We start from the raw sequence: 14423 nt of genomic DNA on the forward strand, positions 1-14423 counted from the left end.
CAATATGACCAAGATCCGGATCTCGATCCACAAGATGGTTGTAAATAGAACGTTCAATTATTTACTTTCTTTTTATTTCTTTGATTTTTTGTTGTTCTTCTAAAATGGTCATTTTTGTAATTTTATTAGATATTCTGAATTATTATGTAAAAAATGTGAATCATAACGCTATTATTTCGTTTTCGCATTCAATTTATAATTTATTTCCTTTTATATTCTGGGATGTTACAATTTGTGACATCCTCATTATGTTATGCAGATGACATTTTTGTCTACCTTAATCTTTAGTTATTTGGATAGACGAAGAGATAAGTCTTTAATTATATAGATATACTTAATATAAATTTTCTCTAAAGCTCTAGAGTTACTTATTTAAAACTTCATCTAGTCAAATAGAGTAGTTTTTGTCAAGCTAAGAAGATGGATTAAGTTGGATTTTGTAAGATGAAGGAGAATAATGGTGATTATCTTTTGAAACTGAAAAAGATGTTACCTAAGGAATTTACAAGTGCTTGAGACTGGATACTAAAAATAAAATACTTTTCCAACAATAAAATCTTTGACTTGGCCAATCCTCAAGTCAAGGGATCACTCACTTGAGAAACCTAATCATGTATACTTCAGTCCTCAAAATGAAAGTTACATGGTTAGTAGGTAATGATAACAACAAATGACTTGTAGATCAATCATAATTTTTTTCTCTCTGCTACTCTTATGAGTATTTTTTCCTAGTCGTCCAATAGAAAAACCTTCATTTATATTAATATGGATGGCTCATAGAACTTGATAACGTTTAAATCTTGTTTTTCCAATTTCTATGTTCCTTAAGTTAGTCATGATCATAATAAAATAGAAGAATTGGGAAGATGACAAGATGGCTTAGAAGCATTCAAGAGGTGGAATTTTAACGATCAAATCATGAAATAATATATTGAATAATAACAACAAACATAGTTGAGGCATACAAATGTTACTTTAGTATCTTATGACACTCCATTTGTATATTTACTATGAATATCTTATATTTTATTTTTTATTCGTAGATTCATTGAGACTTAAATATAATTACTCATGCATCAACTTAAAAGGCACTTGATAATCCTAATGGATGTTTTGTCACTTTAGAACCTCCATTTTTAGGTTCATCTTCTTTTACAAAATTTAGATGGTTGTGCATGACTTAATGGATTCATTTTTTTCTTCAAAAAACAAAAGAATCATGAGTTCATATATTTAATAATTTATGTTCTTTCATTAATTCCTCATAAATTTGTATAATAATCGAATTTATACTCTCAAAGTGAATGTGTACAATACGTGTTAGTGTGGCATTTATGACTTTTACTACATGTCATGCCTTTGCTAAAGTCATTAATGTATGTAAAATTACGATATAATTTTTTAAATTGCAAGATTTTAGAATTATGGTTCTATTTTTATTGTATAATAACTAAAAGCATAATTCTGGTATTTAAATTATCATTTTAACTAAATATATAGTATTTATCTTTCTTTAAGAGAGTTTATAATTTTTAAATACATTTTTATTACAATATTATTGTGTTATGTATATACGATTATAAAATTAAATTAAAATAAAAATAATTGTTTTTATGCCATCATAATATTACAAAGTAGACGTAAGGTTAGGGATGTGCTCGGGCTCTTCCCATACACTTTTGTCATCTTGGATGTGCAGGGCACTCATATAACGTTTGCATGCAGCGTCGTGTAAGTGTAGGAGTAGGAGCAGCAGACTCCTCGGCAGGTCGGGAAGGTCATGATTAATATTATAAATATTTAATGAAGTTTTGTATCTATTTTCGAATTTAATTCGGAAAATTTTGACTTTCTTAGTCAAACCCAGTAATCGGTAAGAATTATTTTATAGAATAAGATAATTAAATTTTTTTTAATCTTTAGCACAAAATTTTTTATTACGAGCATAAATAAAAATGAAGATAAATATTTTAATTTAAAATTTCAAAGATACTGACAAACTTTCCAATTAATCTTTCAGGGAAACAAATTTCAAAAAACGATATAAACGTAGGAACCAATAGGAGGAGGCTGTCAGAAGAAATAGGAAACCAATAGGAAAAGGAAAACTAAACATATCAACAATTACGTGTTAAGGAAAATGACGTAAGCCATGACTCACCCCACTAATTATTGTCTCAGTGGATTGTGCCTCCCTTTTTCCACGTGATTTTTGTTAACGGGCTCAATTTTCGATACCCCCTTTTATTTTTTCTTCTAAAACAAATTGATTTTCTGAGATCTTACCGCCCCAATTTATATATTTTTTTTAATATTAAGTTTTTCTCAGTGAATAAAACATTTATTTTGCTTAAACTACAATCTATTTTAATTTATTATCCATATGGTTTTAAATTACTAAAATTTGAATTTAAATGGGTGAGGAATAAGATTTGCAAATCCTGTCCATGATTCAGCACAAAAATCACTTATTTGTTTAATTATGTTAATCGTTGATTATAATTATATTAGTGCATCATATGTTTAACTTTATATATTAATTTACAATAACTAAATTATTTATTTTTTTATTTTTTTTAAAAAAAGATACTTATTTTGTATTAGCTTAAAAGAATTCTTAATTATCCAAGAAACAAAACATCATGGTATTTTCACAAGTTGATTGGATTATAAGGTATTAACATTATGTGAAATAATATAGTTGAGAAATATTATGTCTAACATACAATAAAAAGAATACAATCTTGCTTTTGATAAGTTACTGATTATTGATTGGTAAGATATAAAATTTCTATTTCTACAATAGAATAAAGTATATTGAGTTCCATTATTGTTTTATCAACAATCTTTTTTTTTTTGTAAGAAGAAATTTAATTGAAACTGATAGATATAAAAAGATAGTTCATTAAAAAAATTTACTATAATAATTACGATATAAAAATTTGAAGATTTTAAAAATTACATAAAAATAAAAATTTAAAAAAGAATGTTAAAAATAATAATTTATAATTTTAGAAAATTATTATTGAATTTGATTACGAGACCAATTTAATTTTTTTTAATGGGTCACTGTGACAAAAAAAAATTTCTATTCTTGTAATAAAATTACTATTTGAATAATTTTTTTATTCTTATACAAATAAAGATCTTAGTTGATTCTAACTAAATTTTGTTAGTAGAAATTAGTTTATACCAATGGCTATCATGTTTTATTATATAAGGTTTTTTAACAGTTATAACTGTTATTATAATACGAAGTAATAATTACCAAAATACAATAGCTTAATTAAATTCTAATTTAGTTACATTTATTCTATTACATAATATTTTTAAACAACTTCAAACTGATAATATAAAATTTATTAAATACTTTATAATATAAATTTGAATTACAAAATATATAAAAATTCATTATACATTAAAGTTTTATTAAATATCTATAAATCTCTGTAATCTCTTTTTCTATTTCTGATTTGTCTTTGATATTATTAACTCCAAACTTCTTCTGTAAATCAAATTAGACATTTATAATTGCAATAGAAAGCCGTAAAAAATATTAAGTGTAATTTGTAGACTATATAAATTAGCATTAGCGAGTAAAGCCGTCAAATAATAGAATCAGATTATTTATATCAACAATATTAAACACAATTTCTAGAAAGCATCAAGTTAATAGAAAAAATCGATACAAAATAGGTAAATTGCAATTTCCTTATCCAACGAAAGTGTTCATTATATATTTTATTGTATAAACGCAATGCATATTTCATTTATAAATGAAAAATAGATATTTCTATAAAAAAATATAGATTTATACATTTAAATATGCAACTCGTTTTTATTTTAAAAAAATATTTTTAAACAACTAATTAAAATATAAAATGATAGGACATCGAAATAAAAAGTACATATGACTTTTTAAAAATTATAATTATTTTAATCTATCTTTCTATCCTGCTCGAATTACAAATAAATGTTATTTGAAATTAATTTGAGTGAATTGCAGTCGTGCTTAGCAAATATAATCTGTTCAATTAAATAAATCAATCGAGAACCGTTCGTAAAATCATTATAAATTTACGAGCTCTTTTGTGAAAATCATTTTTAGAATGCTTAAACGCAGCTGTTGTAACTAATTTGAAAGCAGAGGTGACTACTGATGTAGCCAAACCAACAAGAAAGGACTAGAAAAACATAAGCAAAAACGAAGAGAAAGACAAAAAAAAAAATAGCTCCTATATATTACTCTCTTGGAGCCTTCGAATTAGATCAGTATTGAAGAGTGTTTGACGTGGTAAAGAAAGATTTTTCAGTAATTTTTTAGACACTGAATTAAAAATTCTTTTATAATTTGTTTATATAAGGAAATTCTTAAAATTTCATTACAATAAGGGATATAGGGCTTACACCCCATAAGAAAAGCTTTATTAGTAATTAAATCGTATATGTACTTCTTATGTTGACACTCGTAAGAACAAAGATAAAAACCTTAACAACCATCAAACCATCCGTTGACCTAAAAAAATTCACATGTATTATCACTATAATTTGAGCATCCTATGAGAATTTCTTGTTAAATTCATCACGTGTGCAAAACATCATGTAGTAACTACAAAAGCTCAACAACGTAAATAATGAATCAAAATTTGAAGCAACGATATTCGGACGACGTACAATAACAAATTTTTTAAAAATGAAGAGCAAGATAATTTTTAAAATTGACAAATACAGGTAGTTTCCGTTACACTAATTTTATAACTCATAACTTGAGTCATTAGGGCAACTATGTGTTTGAAACAATTAAACAAAGCAACATTGAGCAAATTAAAACACTAATTTTACCTGAAATTTATCTGCTATTGTATTAGTTTAATTCAATAAGAATGTGATATTCGAAATAAACATAGAAATAGAATATAAAATCATCTTTTTACAGGGAAAAAACAATCAAAACTTTACTTACATGATACTAAGTAGACAATGCATACACTCGATATAAGAACTAACAAATTGACATATCATTTACACTTACTTAGCAATAAAACCTATCTAAACAAGATTTCAAATATATAATTAACTGTAATACCTTTAATTAATTTTAATATATTTAAAATTAATGTATAAATATAATTTTAAAATTTCTGAATTTTTATTTAATGTAAAAATGAAGAAAAATAGGTTGAAGATGAAATTAAAAATAATTTTGGGAAAAGAGGGTGAAAATTTGGGTTCTATGGATGTTTTTAAAAGAAAAATAAAAAATTGGAGGTTAAAATGTAATTTAAAAAAGTTGTGCCACGTAGGACGCTCAATCATAAGCCCCAACGAATTGAAGTCCGCCGCATGGCAACACACGTTGACGCGGTACCACGTGAGAGGCCACACTGGCGATCTGTGTATCCGCGATCGGACGGTCTGGATTTGTCCCCGCGCGAAAGGACGGCTCAGATCAAATCATGATGAAAGGTCAATATCCACTTCCTATTTAAATGCGATTGGATGGTCCAGATAAAATCGCGATGAACAGTCCAGATTCACTTCCTATTTAAACACGATGCTTAGCATGTGAGACCACAATCCCGGTAGGGTTCCCTACGGACCCGATCCGTCCACCATCTCCCAGGATATCTAGTCAGGCTGACCCCATCATACAATTATCAGTCTACACAATCTTTCATTTTCCTTTTTCCTCAATAAGCATCATCAATTCATATTTAAACAAGCAAATCGTAATTCATGCCAACCAAACAACATACAGTATCAGTTCTTCAGTCATTCAACCCATAATTAATAAAACAGTAATATATGCACTCGAAACTATAAAATGAACACATCAAACCTCATAATGCATTTAAAGCTGTAAAACAGGCCAAATAACAGTAAATCATCAATCACACTAGACTTGGGCTCCATTAGCAACCTTAAGCAATTTCACACATGCGTTAATTCAAGAAATACCGTTTTATCATTTTGAACTTTAATACCGTGATAGGAAATAGGGTGAGGGGTCCTTACTTGTTTTCGGGATCCAAATACGATTCACAGTGCGCCTACAGGCCGTCCCTAATTTTCCCTGAATTTTTCCCGGGGAACTGAAACACACTAACGGTACCTGCACGTGTTCAAAAAAAAAACCCAAATTAGGCCCAGGGCCTCTTTCGGCCCAAATCGCAACTCCGGCACGGCGGCTCCGCCGTGCTCCAGCGACGGCGCCGCCGCTGGCGGCGGCGAGTCGCCTCGGGTTGGCTGTTTTCGGCCGAATTCGGCCACACTCGCATTGGTTCCTGTGAGAAAACAACCCTAGGGCCCTCGGGGGGGCAAAAAAATCACGGAAAAACGGAGCTTACCGGCGGCGGCGCTCTCGGGTGCGGCGGCTCTCCGGCGAGGTTCGTGTTTTGGTGATTCGACTCCGGTCAACCTGTAGAGAAAAGAATGGTGATCACGGTGATATAAAAATTGCATCAAACGGAGGCCGGGAAGGGCCTCGTCGGAGGCAAAAACTGAGAGGGGGCGCGGCGGCGCCGCTGGTCTTCGGCCGCGTATTCCGGCCGTTTGGCCGGGATTTTGGCTTCGATTTGGCCATAGGAGGAATCAGCGTGGAAAAACGAGTCGGGGGTATGAAATTTACCTCAATCGGCGGTTGGAAATTTCCTCGGTGCGGCGGCGGGTGGCGGCGGTCGGCCTCTGGTTCGTCATCTCCGGCGAGCGGCAGGCGGCTAGGGTTTGTGGTCTGGTGTGGGGGTTCTATTTATAACCCCTTGCCCTTTGATCTCAGCCGTCCATTTTGTTTTAATCTGGGCCGTCCGTTTTTTATTAAATCTGGGCCGTCCGTGCGATTAAATCTGGGCCGTCCAATCACGCGATTGATCTGGGCCGTCCGATTGTGCCCACGCGGATCGCCAACGTGGCCCGTTCAAGAGCGACGTGGTCTTGCCACGTGGCAGGCCCCAGTTGGCCGGGACTGCTGACCGGGCCTGCTGACGTGGCTGCCGACGTGGCTTTTTTTTTTTCCCTCGGTCCGGGCGCTACATAGAACATTAAGGTTGTGTATTGACTATAGAGGATTGAAAAGGGTCGTGATCTAGAATAAGTACCCCCTCTAGGATCCATGACCTTTTTGATCAATTGCAGGGTGCCCAAGTCTTCTCCAAAATAGATTTGCGTTTAGGTTACCATCAGGTAAAGATTAAGGTAGAAAACATTCTCAAAACAGCTTTTCGAATTAGGTACGGACACTATGAGTTCCTGGTCATACCATTTGAACTTATCAACGCACCCGCCATCTTCATAGATTTGATGAACAGGGTTTTCAGACAATTTCTGAATCAGTTCATCATTGTATTTATCGATGATATCCTGGTCTATTCAAAAAGCAGAGAGGAATATGCTCACCATCTAACTCAGGTTTTGCAAGTTCTCATATAAAAGAAGTTGTATGCAAAGTTGAGTAAGTGTGGATTCTGACTCGGGCAGACTACCTTCCTAGCGTACATCATATCAAAGGATGGAGTGTCAGTGAACCCCGAAAAAGTTGAGGCAGTGGTCGCCTGAAAAAATTAACCTCGGTCAAGGAGATCCGTAGCTTTCTGGGAATGGTAGTTTATTACCGTAGGTTTGTGGAATGATTTTCTAGCCTAGCGACTCCTCTGACTTGGCTCACAAAGAAGAACGTCAAGTTTGGGTGGAACGAGAACTGTGAAAGAAGTTTTTCAGAACCAAAGAAATAGTTGACTACTGCACATATGTTGGCTTTGCCGAGTGGGTCGGGTGAATATACGGTTTATAGTGATGCCTCCTATCTAGAGTTGGGTTGTGTTCTAATGTAGTATGAGAATGTCATAGTCTATGGGTTTACACAGTTAAAAAGTCATGAGAAAAACTACCTCACCCATGACTTAAAACTTGTTGTGATTATCCACGCATTGAAGACTTGACACCATTACTTGTATGGGGAGACCTTTCAGATTTATACTGACCATAAGAGCTTAAAATAGATATTCACTCAAAAGGATCTCAATATGCGTAAGAGATGATGAATAGAACTCCTCAAAGACTATGATTGCAATATCTTATATCACCCAAGTAAGGACAACGTGGTAGTCGATGCATTCAGTAGAAAAAGTACAGGTATTTTGGATCACTTGATGGTTTCAGAGTGAAGGTAATAGGGGTCGCACAACAGGTACGAATTTAGGACTAGAAGAGAGTCATATGTTTGGCCTACCTGACTGTTCAACCCGAGTTAATCCAGAGAATAAAGGAAACTCAGTCCGTCGATTCCACCCTAACAACCCTCAAGAAAGATGCATAACAGGGAATTAATTCAGAATTTCGAGTCTCTGCCGATGAGTTGCTTAGATTTCAGGACAACATGTGTGTTCTAGGTGACAGTGAGTTGAAAATGGACATCATGACAGAGACCCATAGCTCAAAGTTTTGCATGCACCCTGGAAGCACTAAGATGTATCAAAGTATGCGACCCTGATTTTGGTGGAATGAGATGAAAAGAGATGTGACCAATTTTGTTTCCAAGTGTTTGGTATGTCAGCGAGTCAAGGTAGAGCATCAATGCCCAGGTGGGCTACTTCAACCATTACCAATTCTGGAGTGGAAGTGGGAATATATCACAATGGATTTCGTGACAAGATTTCCTAGGGCATGCTCAGGATATGATGTTATTTGGGTAATTGTTGACTAGCTCACCGAGTCTTCCCACTTCTTAGTCATCAGGATGACCGACCCTTTAGACAAGCTAGCAAGAATGTATATCCAAGTGATAGCCAGGTTACATGGAGTGCCAGTAATAGTAGTATCCGACAGGGACCCCAAGTTCACTTCTCGGTTCTAGTATAGTTTTCAGCAAGCTATCAAAACGAAACTGTCCTTTAGTACTGCATTCTACCCACAGACTGATGAACAATTAGAAAGGACAATCCGCACACTAGAGGATATGCTCTGAGCTTGTGTTCTTGACTTTGGAGGCCATTGGGATGATCATTTACTCCTAATAAAGTTCGCCTACAATAACAACTACCAAGCAAGTATTGACATGGCTTCATACGAGGTGTTGTATGGTCGTCCATGTAGATCGCCGATCTGTTGGAAAGAAGTAGGTGATAGAAAATTGTTCGGCTCAAATCTTGTAAAAGAGATTACAGCCAAAATAGTTAAGATCAGGAAGAACATTTAGACGGCTTAGAGCAGGCAAAAAAGTTAATGCAGATACCCTGAGGAGGGATTTAGAATTTGAGAAAGGTGATCGGGTATTTCTTAAGGTCACTCCTTTCAAAGGAATCAGTAGGTTTGATAAGAGAGGGAAACTAAATCCCCAGCTTATTGGGTCATTTGAAATCTTAGACAGAATTAGCACCATCGCCTACAGACTGGCACTGTCTCCAGAACTTTCTAGGACCCATAATGTGTTTCATGTGTCCATGCTACGCAAGTACAACCCGGACCCCTCTCACGTCCTGGCCCACGAGCCCCTTTTGCTCCAAGAGGACTTGTCCTACGAGGAGATACCGATGGATATTGTGGACCAAAAGAGCAGAGTACTGTGCAACCAAAAAATTCCTTCGTTAAGATTTTTTGGCAGAATCACACACAGGAAGAAGTCACATGAAAGCTAAAAGTAGACTTCATAGTCAAGTATCCCCAACTGTTTGATTGAATGAGAGAGAGACAAATTTGAGGGACCAAATTTCTTTTAAAAGAGAAAAGTTGTAATACCCTTAATTAATTTTAATATATTTAAAATTAATGTATAAATATAATTTTTAAATTTTCAATTTTTATTTAATGTAAAAACGAAGAAAAATAGGTGGAGGATGAAATTGAAAATAATTTTGGAAAAAATGGGTAAAAATATTGGTTTGGGGTGTTGTTGAAAGAAAAATAAAAACTGTGGGTCAAAATATAATTTAAAAAAATTGTGCCACGTAGGATGCCTAGTCAGCAACCCCGACGAATCGGACCACGCCGCGTGGCAAGACATGCTGACGTGGTGCCATGCTGGCGATCCACGTGTCTGCGATCAAACGGTCCGGATTTGTTCCCGCGTGCACGGACGGTCCGGATCCGTTTTTCCTTTAAACACGATCAAACGACCCAGATCAAATTGTCATGAACAGTCTAGATCCACTTTCTATTTAAACATGATCGGACAACCCAAATCAAATTGCAATGAACGGTCTAAATTCACTTCCTATTTAAATGCGACTGGATGGTTCAGATCAAATGCGATGGACAGTCCAGATTAAAAAAGACAGATATAAATAACCTTCTTCACATCAAACCCTAACCCTAGCCGCCAGACCCCCCGCTAGAGAAGAAGAGCCAGTCGTTGGGAAGAAAGTCAGCTACCGCCTGCCGCCGCACCAGAGCCACTTCCGACCACCAAAAGATGTAAAAAATTTCCCATTCGCTCAAAATTCAATTTTGAACCATGGCCAAATTGGAGTAAAAAGATCGGTAGATGAGCTAGAAACCATGGGTAAAGCCCAGTGGTACTGCTGCGGGATGAAGTAAAAATAACCTCCGATGAGGCCCTTCCCGATTCCTGTTTCGTGTAATTTTTTTACCATTGTAATCAATATTCCTTTTTCTACAGGTTTATCGAAGTAAAACACCCAATCGCAAAAGTGAGCCGGCAGAGCCGTCGTACCAAAAAATTTCACTGCTGGTAAGCTTCGATTTTTCGACCAACTGATGTCTCTTAACGTATTTTCTCGTAGGAATGGGTAGAAAACCGGCCAAAATTAGTCAAAAACGATCGAAAATAGCCAACCAAAGGCAAACCGCCGTCGCGGGCGACGGTGCCATCGCCGGAGCACGACTGAGCTGTCGTGCTGAAATTATAGAATTGACCAAAAAAGGTTTTTAACACTGATTTTTTACTTTTTATGGTATTTTTAGGTACTTGAAGCATGTTTTAATCTCTAAATAAAAATTCAGGAAATCCGGAGACCACTAGTAGGCGCAGCTGAAAGTTTAGTATTTCAGATATCAATTTGAAAAAGAATCCCTCACTATATTCCTTATTAAGGAATTGAAGTTTAATTATAAATAATATAGTCTTTTATACAAATTAAAAAATATCTATAATTAATTACATGTCACTAATAGAGTCAGAACCAGTTATTTATTACTATTTTTCATGTTTAATTGATTGATTGATTTTACAGTTTGAATGCATGATAATACATTAGAATTGTATGATAACTCAATTACATTTCTTTGATGCATGTATTGCATATTTTACGTGATTAACAGTTAAAATTGAAAAACTAGGAGTTAAAGGTAAACAAGAGATTGTTTGATTAAGTGAAAGAATGAATAGTAGCCTTACTGGATATTTTGGGAGATGGTGAACGGATCAAGTATATAAGGAACCCTACCGTGAACGTTGTCTCATTCCGGACGAAGTATCGAAAATTCGTAATTTGGCATCCATAATGGACGAGATATGGGGACGGCCCGTTTTACCCTCATGTCGGACGGATATTGAGGAATGATATTTCTTGGCACTCATATCGGACGGGGTATGGGGACAGCCTGTTAGTTGAAAATTTAAAAAAGAGTTCATGCGTAATGAGGACATCTCTATAGACCCCCATGGATATTAGTAGGCTGACAAATGAGAAATTTGTTGTTCCAACTGATTGAATATGAAATTATGATATTATTATGTTATTGACTCTATAAGTCAGTTTTGAAAATGTCGCAATAGTAAATATGTAGTAAATGATTTTATTTATGATAGATAAATTTTACTTAAATTAAGAGCTCCATTAGTTCTTTTTATGGTTTCTACAAATCTTCATTTTTGTGTCGGTGAGTAGTATGATATTCTTGATAGGCTAGTGTAACTCACTCTTTCAATTAATCATTTTAGACCAAAATGACCAAAATCCAAAGTCCGATCCACAAGAGGGTTGCGAGTTGGACGTTCAGTTTATTTACCTTTCATTTATTTCTATGATTATTAGTTGTTATTTTTGAATGATCATTCCCATAACTTTATTGGGTATCTTGAATTATTGTGTAAGGAATGTAAACCCTAATACTATTATTTCGCTTCCGCACTTAATTTATAATTTACTTCCTTTCAAGTTCACGGGCCGTTACATTAACCATCCATGAAAAGTAAGAACATTATATTATTGTTATATTATTGCTATTGAATAAAATAAGATGGTTTATTAATTTTGATTAATGACATAAAACTTATTTTTCACTAATAATACCATATGTAATTTTTTTGGTTACTATGAAAAACATGACTTAATAAAGAAAAACAAATTGTAAAAGATTACAAGGTGTCAACGAAAAGAGAAACAAACCAAGACCAAAAGTAAATTTATTTTAAAATTGTTTATCTTCTATATAATTAGAGAACTCATGGTTCAAGACTTGAGAAGGCTTTTTTAAAAAATTTATTGAAAAAATTATTATTTTTGAAGTTAGATTTTCATCATTTTTAAAGAGATAACTTTGTCAAAGATAATTTTAAAATTATCTTTGAAATAAGACTTATATATTTGCAGGACTTTAAAAACAAAAGATCTTAAGAAAATTTTTATTTGTGTGTTAGTAGATGTAATTCGAAAAATCACTTCTGTAACACCCCAACCCTTTTCTTTATTATTATTATTATTATTATTTTATTTTAATTATTGTAATTATTATATGAATACAATGATTTATTATGTAATAATATATGATTTTAATTTAATTTAATTTATTTAAATAGAAATAATATTAATAATAATAATAATAAGGGGTAAAATTATTTAGGAACTTAATTGAAAACAATTTTAGAAAAAATGGGTGAAAATTTGAGTTCTGATGGTATTTTTGAAAAGAAAATTGAAGACCGGAGGTTAAAACGTAATTTAGAAAAATTACGCCATGTCAGCAGCCCGGTCAGTAGCCCCGGCCAACCAGAACATGCCGCGTGGCAGAGACGCTGACGTAGGAGGCCACGCGAAAGGGAGCCACGACGTGATCGAACGGCTGAGGTCCGTTCCCGCACGCACGGACGGCCCAGATTATACTCCCACAGACGGCCCAGATTGCAACGCGATGAACGGTTCAGATTCATTTCCTATTTAATCGCGATCAGACAGCTCAGATTAAATCGCAATGGACGGCTCAGATTAAAAGCAGATGGTTATAAATAATCTCATCCGCACTCAAACCCTAACCCTAGCTGCCAGAGCTCCTCGCCGGAGAATACAGCCCAGCCGCCGGGGAGCCGACTGCCGTCACCCGCAGCCGCACCGGAGTAATTTTCGGCCGCCAAACGAGGTAAAAATTTTCTCATTGGCTCAGAATTCGATGTTGAACCCATATATGGCCAAATCGGAGCAAAAACACTGGCCAATTAGCCGAAAAATATCGTCGAAGCCCAGCGGCACTACCGCAGGTTTTTTCAGTTTTTGCCTCCGATGAGACCCTTCCCGATTCCCGTTCAATGTAATTTTTTTACCATTGTGACCATCGTTCCCTCCTCTACAGGTTGATTGGAGCAAAACACCAAATCGCGACTTGAGCAGGAGGAGCCGTCGTATCGGAGAGTCCCGCTGCCGGTAAGTTTCGATTTTCGGTGTTTTTTGGCCCACCGAGGGCCCTATGGGTGTTTTCTCATAGGAACCAATGCAAGTTTGGCTGAATTTGACTGAAAACGGCCGGAAACAACCAACTCGAGGCGGATCGTCACCAGAGCACGGCGGAGCCACCATGCTGGAATTTTGAAATTGGTCGAATAGGCCTTGGGTCTGATTTTTGAGTTTTTTGGGACATGTGTAGGTACCGTAAGCACGTTTCAGTTCCCGGAGAAAAATTTCAGGGAATTCAGGGACTGCCCGTAGGCGCAGTGAAAATCCAATTTTCGACGTCGAATTAGGTAAGGACTCCTCACCCTATTTCCTATCATTGGATTAAAGTTTAATAAATGATAAAACTGTATTTGTATAAATTAAATAGATGTGTATTATTTATTACGATTGCTAATGGAGCCCGAACCGGACATATTTCTTTGTCAGTTCTTCTTTGATTTATTTTACAGTTTAAATGCAGTATGGTATTTGATTTATTTATTCTATGATTTTGAATGCATGAATTACTGTTTACTTCACTACTGCTTGATTTTGTGAATCTAAGATATGCTTACCTTGTTGGATGCACATTGCTTGTTTAGTATTCATCTTTGAATGGGTAACGGAGACTAAAGAAAAAAAAAATAGGAAAGGGGTGTGAATTGATAATTGGATAAGATGACAGCCTCACTAGATATCCTGTGAGATGGTAGACGGACCAGGTCCATAGGGAACCCTTCCGGGAATATTATCTCATACCGGACAGGGTATGAAGACTTTAAATATTTTGGCACTCATACCGGATGGGGTATGGGGACGACCCGC

Source organism: Carica papaya, chromosome 1 (genome assembly GCF_054855325.1).
Source record: "Carica papaya isolate Zhongbai chromosome 1, ASM5485532v1, whole genome shotgun sequence".
NCBI lineage: Eukaryota > Viridiplantae > Streptophyta > Magnoliopsida > Brassicales > Caricaceae > Carica > Carica papaya.